The 10,719-nt window shown below is 39.6% G+C and overlaps 1 pseudogene; it reads right to left on the bottom strand.

Annotated features, from left to right (window-relative positions):
* Positions 1 to 5,908: 5,908 nt before the first annotated feature.
* On the bottom strand, positions 5,909 to 6,847 carry LOC123405257 (annotated as a pseudogene).
* Positions 6,848 to 10,719: the final 3,872 nt, after the last annotated feature.

The following is a 10,719-nucleotide window of genomic DNA, read 5'->3' as shown; positions in this document are numbered from 1 at the left end:
AATCAAAACTTCTCTTTCTACTCAATGCACATGAAGATGGAGGTTTTGCATCCTCTTCGGGTACCTAGCACATTTGGGACTACTTTCATAGCATAAGCCAACTACCAAATCACGCACTGTAGTGCTCTAAAGATATAAGTGAAGCACAAGAGCAAAAATTATCTAGCTCAAAAGATATAAGTGAAGCACTATGAGAAAAAGTATCTAGCTCAAAAGATATAAGTGAAGCACTATGAGCAAAAGTATCTAGCTCAAAAGATATAAGTGAAGCACTATGAGCATTCTAGCAAAAATCACGATGAGTGCATGTCTCTCTCTCTCAAAAAGGTGTGCAGCAAGGATGATTGTGACACAACAAAATAAAAGACTCCTACGATACAAGACGCTCCAAGCAAAAACACATAAAATGTGGTGAATAAAAATATAGCCCCAAGTAACGTTACCTATGGATTGAAGACGAGAGAGGGGATGCCTTCCCGGGGCATCCCCAAGCTTAGACTTTTACGGCATCCTTGAATCTCTTGGGGTGCCTTTGGCATCCCCAAGCTTGAGCTCTTGCCACTCTTTATCTTTTTGTCCATAAGAACTTCACCCAAAACTTGAAAACTTCACAACACGAAACTTAAACAAAAACTCGTGATAACATTAGTACAAGAAAGCAAACCACCACTTCCTTAGGTACTGTAGAAAACTTTAAATTCTACTTGTGCTGATGTTGGGTTACTGTACTTTCAATCTTTCATGGCTAATACCCCCCGATACTATCCATAGTATCATCAAAATAAGCAACCAACACAACAAAAACTGAATATGTTAACAGCAGACCAGTCTGTAGCAATCTGTATGTTTCGTATAACTCTGGTACTTCAAAATTCTGAAACATTGCGACAGTCTGAAGAATTTGCGTAGAAATCAACAGCAAAAAGAATCAACTCAAAAGCTCTTACAAAAAAATGAAAATTCTTTTCGTGAGCAGAAAGTTTCTGTCTTTTCCAGCATGACCAAACGATCATCCCCAAGACTAATCGTAACGGTTTTTCTTGGCACAAACGCAAAAAGAAACACAAAAAACAGAATCATAACAGAATTATGAAAGTCTGGAAAACAGAAAACACAAAGAAAAAGGATAGATTCGTTGGGTTGCCTCCCAACAAGCGCTATTGTTTAACGCCCTTAGCTAGGCATTCAATGATGCTCTCACAAAAAACAAGAATTGAAGCACAACGAGAGCATCCTAAAGCATGTGAAAATCACATCTAATTCTAACATACTTCCTATGCATAGGCATTTTATTGGAAAACAGATTGTCAAGACAACCAATAGTTGCCATATGCAAGGAAGAAGAAAGAAACAATATCAATCTCTGCACAACGAGAGGTAATTGGGTAACATGAGAGTTTCTACCACAATATTTTCCTCTCTCATAGCAATTACATGTGGGATCATATTCAAATTCAACAATATAGCTATCCCATAGGATATTCTTCTCATGATCCACATGCATGCAAAGTTGACGCTCTTCAAAAATAGTTGGATTATCATCAACCAAAGTCATGACGTCTCCAAACCCACTTCCAATATTATTGCAAATATCATATTCATCATGGGGTTTGAACAAATTTTCAAGATCATAAGAAAGATCATCACCCCAATCATTATTATTGCAAAAAGTAGTGGTCAAAGCAAAACTAGCATCCCCAAGCTTAGGGCTTTGCATATTTTTAGCATGATTGTCACTAATAGGATTTATAGTGAAATCATTGCAATCATTCTTTTCATCCAAGGAGCCCTCGTGAATCACTTCATGAATTTCTTCCACACAATTTTCAGATTCACGCATCTTACGCAAAACTCCAAAGAAATAGTCAATTGCCCTCAACTCACTAGCAATTTATTCGAGTGGATCTCATAAAGAGACTAGCAAGTGGATGAGGATCCATATCACTAGATTTTCAGCAAGCTAAGATGCAAGCATATTGAGGGCACATGGCACACAAGCGAACAGAAAGCAAGCGAGAGAAAAGGGCGAACGAAAAAAGGCAAAGGAGAAAGGCAAATGAAAACGGCAAAAGTGAAGTGGGGGAGAGGAAAATGAGAGGCAACTGGCAACAAAAGTAAATGCAAGAGAAGAGTTTGTGAGACCTACTTGGATAGATCTTGATTTCTCCTCCCCGGCAACGGCGCCAGAAATACTTCTGATGGCCGCTGTGTATCTCTTGCAACGACGCCAGAAATATTTGTGTCGACAGCACCAGGAATCCTTCAGCTGCGGCTACGCCTTAAGGGACTTCCTAGGCAAGTATGCAAAGGATTTCCCCCGTGGCCTTGGAGCCTTGCGTTGGTGTTCCCTCGAAGCAGAAAGGGTGATGTAGCACAGCGACGGTAAGTATTTCCCTCAGTTTGAGAACCAAGGTATCAATCCGGCGGAAGAGTATCTCAAGATTCTGCACAAACACAAAAGCTTGCACCCAACTCTATGAAGGGGTTGTCAATCCCTTATATATTGTTTGTCAAGTGAGAACTGAAAGCAACAAAGTAACAAAGCAAAGTAAAAGCGGAGATGTAAACGATGGATGTGAATAGACTCGAGGGCCGTAGTGTTTACTAGTGGCTTCTCTCATGCAAGCAAGTAGACGGTGGGTGAACAAATTACTGTCGAGCAATTGATAGAACTATGCAGAGTCGTGAGGATATCTATGCAATGATTATTTCTATAGGCATCACGTCCGAAACAAGTAGACCGATACTTTCTGCATCTACTACTATTACTCCACACGTCGACCGCTATCCAGCATGCATCTAGTGTATTAAGTCCATAAGAACAGAGTAACGCCTTAAGCAAGATGACATGATGTAGAGGGATAATCTCAAACCAATGATAAAAACCCCATCTTTTACCCTTGATGGCAACTGCTTGATGTGTGCCTTGCTGCCCCTACTATCACTGGGAAAGGTCACCACATGGCAGAACCCAAAACCAAGCACTTCTCCCATTGCAAGAATCATAGATCTAGTTGGCCAAACAAAACCCAAGACTCAGAGAGACTTACAAGGATATCAAATCATGCATATAAGAAATCAACAAAGACTCAAATATATATCATAGATAATCTGATCACAAGTCCACAATTCATCGGATCTCGACAAACACATCGCCAAAGAAGATTACATCAGATAGATCTCCATGAAGATCATGGAGAACTTTGTATTGAAGATCCAAGAGAGAGAAGAAGCCATATAGCTACTAACTACGGACCCGTAGGTCTGAAGTGAACTACTCACGAGTCATTGGAGGGGCGATGATGATGATGAAGAAGCCCTCCAGCTCCAAAGTCCCCTCCGGCAGGGCACCGGGAAGGGTCTCCAGATGAGATCTCGCGGAAACAGAAGCTTGCGGTGGTGGAAAAGTATTTTCGAGGCTCCCCTGATTTTTTGCGGAATATTTGGGAATTTATAGGCCAAAGATCTAGGTCAAGGAGCGGCCAGGGAGGCCACAAGCCTGCCCACCACCGCCTCCCCCCTGGTGGCGGAGTGGGGGCTTGTGGGCTGCTTGGAGCCCACCTGGCTTGGCCCAAAAGCCCCCTGGACTTCTTCCGTTCGGGGAAAAATCATTTCGGGTTTTTTCTTCCGTTTGGACTACGTTCCAAAATCAGATCTGAAAAGAGTCAAAAACACGGAAAAAACAGGAACTGGCACTTGGCACTGAATTATTAAGTTAGTCCCAAAAATATATAAAAAGGTACAGAAAACATACAAAGAAGGCAAGATAACAGCGTGAAACCATCAAAAAATATAGATACGTTTGAGATGTATCAATGAGTGACACCAAGGGAGTCAAGAAAGGTATCCAGACCCATGTTCTTTAACTTTGTGCCTGATATGCTTGATCTTGACATTTTAGTTGGTCATGCACCTATTTGCAAAGCGCCTAAAGACATCCTGCACTTCACTCTTATAAAATAAGATGTGCCCCCACGTATATCTAGAGTAATAATCATAAACAATTACAAAGCCATATAGATTTGCAGTGGTAGAGAAAGTGGAATAGTGAGTAGGGCCGAATAAGTCCATGTGGAGTAACTCGAAGGGACTGGATGTCATCATGATAGTCTTTGAGGCATGTTTGGCCCTAGTCATCTTCTTGGCTTCCCACGCACCACAGAGATGATCGTTCTTGAACTTAACACACTCGACGCTAATGATGTGATACTTCTTGGTGAGTGTATGTAAGTTCCTCATACCGGCATGTCCTAGCCTTGAATGCCATAGCCAGCATTCTGAAGCTTTCACTAGAAGACATGTGGCGATCTCTGGTCCTTTAGAGAAGTCTATCATGTATAGATCACCACTTCGAAAACCTTTGAAGACTTTGGTTTTGTCAGAGGCCATTAGTACCATGCATCGGAATTTGCCAAAAATGACAAGCATCTTGAGATCACAAAACATTGAGACATACATTAAGTTGTAACCAAGGGATTCAACAAGCATCACATTTTCCATGTTCCTATCCATTGAGATAGCAACTCTACCTAGTCCCAGTACTTTGCTGATGCATTTGCCGGCTAAGACGATGTGATCTTTGGTTGGGGGTCGAATAGTTGACTCCATCATTAGGCTTCGATCACGAGTCATGTGAGTAGTGCATCCACTATCCATGATCCATTTTGTTGGACAGGATTTGTCTTCCTACATTGAGAATTAGTCTTGTTCACCAGGGCATGCAACAACATCATGCATTGATGAAGATATTGCAGTGATAGTAACAGTAGCACTAGATGATATAATTGGTAACACCATTTTCATTAGTTTTCTTGCATCCAAACAAGAAGGTTTCGGGTCTCTAGAGATAGTATTCGAGTTAGGATTCATCCTCAGTAGAGACTCGATGTTGCGTGAAGATATTAGTTCTTCTTAACCACCCACATCCCGAGGGGTGGCTTAGAAGCAATTAGACATAAAGTAGCTTAAGAGAATTTTGGCAATGTTGCCCTAGTAGCACATTTCACAGGAGGATTAGAGTACTCTAATGAAGATGCAGAAAAGTTCTTACATGGTTGAACATAACGGTTCATGCCATTGTGCTCATATTCATGAGTCTTTTGAGTCCTTCCCTGCAAAACATAGTTGTTAGTGAGATCATATGAGGACCTTTTTATTCTCAAAGACATTGATCTGGGGAATGCTTTCTTCTTTAGAAATGTCGTCATGACATTCACGGGAAGCTTCTCAAGAAGACATTTGGGAACCCACATGCTCTTCATGGGTGGATCATTCCTGCGGTTAGTGCGAATGACCCTAGCAAATACTTCATCATTTTGACATTTGCAAAGTTTATAGTTGGAATCAAAGGATTCATCAATGATGATAGGATGAGCACAGTTAAAGCCAGATAATGTGGATGGGTCTATCGAGGGGCCCTTTGTAGCAACCCATGTAGTTTTGGGGTACTTCTTAGGTGTCCAGTAGGATCCATCAGCATTGTTGTTTGTTTTGAAACCAACCCCCTCTTTCCCAGGTTTTTCTTCAGGATTGTCTTGTTAAGGACATCATACAAGATTTGATGTCCCTTCAGATTTTTGTACGTACTTGTCTAAAGCAATGTATTCAACCTGTCATTGTCATCAGTGATAGCAATGGTTTCCTCAGATGAGGGGTTAGATACCACATATACAGTTGAAGATATTGCATTTTCAGAAGCATATGAACATTCAGCAGTGGAATCATTAGCTTCACGAGCAAGGCATTTTAAGCATGGAGCATAACTTCGTAGTAAGTGGTAGTGATATGTTCAACAAGGAGTGAGCCGTTTTCCTTCCGAAGATCCTCATGGGCCTCTTTCAACTTCTCAAGATCAAGTTTTCTCTGAAGATATTCAACAGAAAGATTCTCATGATCAGTTGAGAGTGAATCATGAAGATTTTGGAGATCCACTAACCTTGAACGTTTCCATAGCTTCGTTCAGACTCATCTTGCTGTGCAAAAGGTCATCACTTTTCTCTAGAGTTTGTTGCATTATTTCCATAGAATTCCTTTGCTTAGTCGCAATTTTGACAAGTTTAGAATAGCTAGGTTTCAAGCCATCAGCAGATTCAGCTTCTCTATCAGAGTCATAGCAGGAAGATTTTGAGGATACCTTGGAGCCTTTTGCCATGAAGCAGTAGGCTGGAGCATTGTCATTGCCACTGGCTTTAGTGTTGCTGAAGTGACCATTATCTTGAGGGTCGAAGACACATGAGGCGACAAATGCAGAAGCCATAGCAAAACCAACAAATTCAGAATTAGACTCCTCCTCAGATCCCTCTTCACCTTTAGACTCAGATTCTGCGTCAGAATCCATCTCCTTGCCAATGAAAGCGCGTGCCTTGGAGCTCTTCTTATGTGACGAAGACTTGGATGAAGACTTGTGATTATTTTTCTTCTTCTTGTCATCAGAATCGTAGTTCTTGCTCTTCTTCTTTGAATCCTTCTCCCATAGAGGACAATCAACGATGAAGTGACCTACTTTCTTGTACTTGTGACAGAATTACTTCTTGCTGTCGTGCGAAGACATTTCACCACATTTCTTGAAGTCATGCCTTCAAGACTTTCCAAAGCCTTTTGACTTGGCAAACTTCTGGAACTTTTGGACAAGGAAAGTGAGTTCTTTGACAAAGTCTTCGGCACCATCAGAACTGCACTTAGATTCGCCTTCAGCTAAAGACGCAACCTTCGCCTTCAGTGCATGAGAATGACCATAGTTGGAACCATATATTTCCCTTTTCTTAGCTTGCTGGAACTCGTGAGTGTCGAGCCTCTCAAGTATATCAGCAGGATCCAATTCCTTGAAGTCACGACATTCTTGGATCATGAGGGCAAGAGTGTCAAACGAACTGTCAAGAGATCTCAAAATCTTCTGCACAACTTCATGTTTGGTGATATCACTCGCGCGTAGATCATTCAACTCATTTGAGATATCAGTGAGACGATCAAATGAGCTCAACATTTTTATTGTCAAGCCTTTTGAAGCGGTTGAACAGGTTGTGGAGCACATCCACATGCGAGTCTCTCTGTGATGGTACACCTTCATTGACTTCGGATAGCCACTCCCACATTTCCAAAGATAAACAATGTACTATCCTTTGGTATCAAGAGCACTCACAGAGCCGTACTGTCCTTTGGTCAGGTGCGCACAGATGATGTTCTTGGCGGTGGAGTCTAGTTGAGAAAATCTCTTCACATCAGCAGCAGTGACACCTTCACCAATCTTGGGAACACAAGCCATGATGACAAACATAGGTTGTTGTCAATGGCTTCGAGATGGATGTACATCTTGTTCTTCGAGTATGGGTAATTAGTGCCATCAAAGACAGTGCACGTAGCGGAGACCTTGTTTATCCCTGCAGTCGACATAGCTATAACTCTAGGTGGTTAAACCAAAACAAAGAACAAGGGAGTACCTTGCTATGATACCAATTGAAAGTGCTAGCTATTGACTAGGGGGTGAATAGGCAAATTTTATGAAAAGATTCGAAATAGTAAATGTATTCAAAGTTAAGTGGAAGTGATACAGGATCAGGTATGGATAACGATCAAGGATCTAAGCATAGCATGCAATAATTCAAAGGAATTCAAACATATAAGGCATAGTCATCATGCACACTAAGATATATTAATGATAAACTTAGGTAGTGCGAAGATAAACAACAATTGGGGAATGTCTTCAGTGAATGTAATCGAGTTGAGATGATCAAGCGATGGCTTCACCATACAGAAAGTAAGGGGTAAAAGATAGAATCAGTAGAATGACCAAGACACATGATTTATTCGACCAGTTCTAGTTGATGTGACAAAGTACATCTGGTTTGGGAGGCTTAGACCTCATCTTCTCCTTGATCCCCTTGAGACAAAGTCTCTCAGACCACGCCCAATCACTCAGGTAAGTCTTCAGAGGAAAGTTCTGAAACATGTACAAACTTGATCACCCATCAAGCCCCAATCACTCTTGGATTGATCTAGACCATGGTCATCCGACAATCCACAATTACTCTTGGATGCACTAGACCACGACGCCTAACCGTCTAGAAGATCACAGTCTTCAAGTGTAACAAGTCTTCAATTCTCTCAGAACAGAATGACTTCGGTAATGCTCAAACACTCTGGCCCTAGGTGTTTGGGTTTATCCTCGCATGATAGTTCTCTCTCTCTCAATGTATTCGAGGTGGATTGCCCCAAAACGACAACATCCGTTTCTAACTCTCAGCAGCCACCAATTTATGGTGGAGGGGTTGGGCTATTTATAGCCAACATGCAACCCTACATGATATGACCAAAATGATCCTGGGTCAATGGAGAACCGACACATGTTCCAATGGTCGCATTTCAAAGACACACGCGGCAACATTACTTGCGCTACAAGTAATGCTGACTCAACCAACTCTGGAAGAGAATTCCTCTCATTCTCTTCGCTCGAAGACATAGGTAAATGTGGGTTGAGCATTACGTGAGCATATGACTTCGATCACATTGACCCCACTTAACAGTACAGTGGTTCCTATGACTTAGGAAAGAAGAAACAAAATACTTCTTCTTCGCGTTTAATTATCTTCAAGCAATTATCTTCACGCACCACCAATGGCTTCGGCCACCATAAATGTCTTCGGACAATTTTTGGGGTTCATCTTTGAAGTTTAACCGAATCTCCAAGGACTTCTATCTATGTTATCATGTGTACTCTCACAAACACATTAATCCCTCAATCATGTTTGTCTACAATACTCCAAAGTCAATAAGTGGTGGCACAACATGCACTTAAAGTATCGATAATTTATGAAGTATTCATGCCATATTTACGTATGTTTACATTACTTTTATATGGTTTTGATGCACTTTAAATGATTTAGTTGGAACTAACCCCGGCTAACGTTATTTTTAGCAGAATTACAACAATGTTGTTTTTGTGTAGAAAAAAAATCGGAATCGCATGAAACTTTTTGATGATTTTTTTCTGGAACAAACAAGAAATACCAGAGCGAAAAACCATCGGAGGGGGGGCCACCAGGTGCTGCCAAGCTTTGATAATAAAATTTATTATGACGAAAACATGTATCCTATTTATGATGATTATGTTGATGAAATGTATGCTATAAATAATAATGATAACCATGAAACTTGTCATCATTTTTTTAAATTTTCAATTGGATTATGCCAATCAAGAATCTCATGATGGTTATTTTCTTGAGTTTGCTCCCACTATTATGAATGATAAGAGATTTCCCTATGTGGAGAGTAATGAAAATGCTATGCTTGTGGATCACGAAAAAATGAGTTATGTGATGGTTATATTGTTGAATTACTTCATGATCCTAGTGAAAATTATTATGAGGGAGGAACATATGCTTGTAGGTATTGCAATAATATCAAGTTTCCTCACTGTGTGTTCAAAATTTTGAAGTTGTGCTTGTTTTTCCTTCCAATGCAAGTTGATTCTTGCTATAGTAAATTGTTTGATTGCAAATTCCAGATGCATAGGAAGTGGGTTAGACTTAAATCCTTTGGGATAGTGTGGATACTTGTTAATTTAATTTTGTGCAAAAACAAAAAAAATTGCGTCCACTATATGAGTTATGTAATTTACTAGAATGTAAAAAACTTATGGACTACTTACACAATAGTTTTATGCAAATCATATATAGTTTCTTAATTTTTCCGGAATTTTAGAGACCGACAAGTATGATTTTAGTTCAGATCTTTATAGACTGTTCTGTTTTTGACATATTCTCTTTTGCATGCATTGTTTGCTTGTTTTAGTGTTTCCGTAGCTTATATTTAGTGATATAAATTATGGAAATGATATAATACAGTAGGCATTACGTGATACCAATTATGAATCTTGCCTTGCCAGTACCTTAGTGAATGATCTATCTTTATTACACTAACCCATCTCACGAAGTTCTGTTATGTTTTGTGTGATTGAAGTTTTCTAGTTTTGAGTTAGATAATGATATGAGGAGAATAAGGAGTGGTAAGACCCAAAGATTTTGGATTCCCATGGCACCCCAAGGTAATAGACAAGAAATACTCAAGCGTCTAAGCTTGGGGACGCCCTCGAAGGCATCCCCTCTTTCGTCTTAAACACTATCAGTATATCTTATTTGCACTATCGGTATATCTTAGTTGAAGCTATATTTTTATACATCACATGATATGTGTTTTGCTCATAGAGTAATTTTATTTTTGTAGTATTTTATTGCTATTATTTATAATCATGTTTTTCAATAACAAGTACCAAGAATTGCCTTCAGAATTCTTGAATTGCATGTGTGATGTGTGCTGCATAAAAATAGAAACTTTTGCTGTAGTAATTGAATTATGTGATTTTACTAGAAGTTAAAAAGTTTCTGAATTTTCTTACACAGTACTATCATACAAGTTATTTAGCCTTCCCTAAATTTTCATAATTTGTGGAGTTACGTAAGTACACTTTTGAAATAAATTTCTATAGACTCTTCTGTTTGGAAAAATTATTGTCATAGTTTCATTATCTACTTATCCTAGAATTTTCATGGCTTATATTGATGGATATAAATTGCAAAAATGATAGTACGTAGTTCCTTATATTTTAAAATAATTATTAAAATTTTCTTGGAGTACATGAAGTGTTGATACACTCTTATATGTACTAACCTATCTCACGAGTTCTTTTCAAGTTTTGTGCGGATAAAGTTTTTGAGACTAGGTGAA

This window comes from Hordeum vulgare, chromosome 6H (genome assembly GCF_904849725.1).
Source record: "Hordeum vulgare subsp. vulgare chromosome 6H, MorexV3_pseudomolecules_assembly, whole genome shotgun sequence".
Lineage (NCBI taxonomy): Eukaryota > Viridiplantae > Streptophyta > Magnoliopsida > Poales > Poaceae > Hordeum > Hordeum vulgare.
Note: the sequence above shows the minus strand (reverse complement) of the source record. Positions and strands in the feature narration are given on the sequence as shown.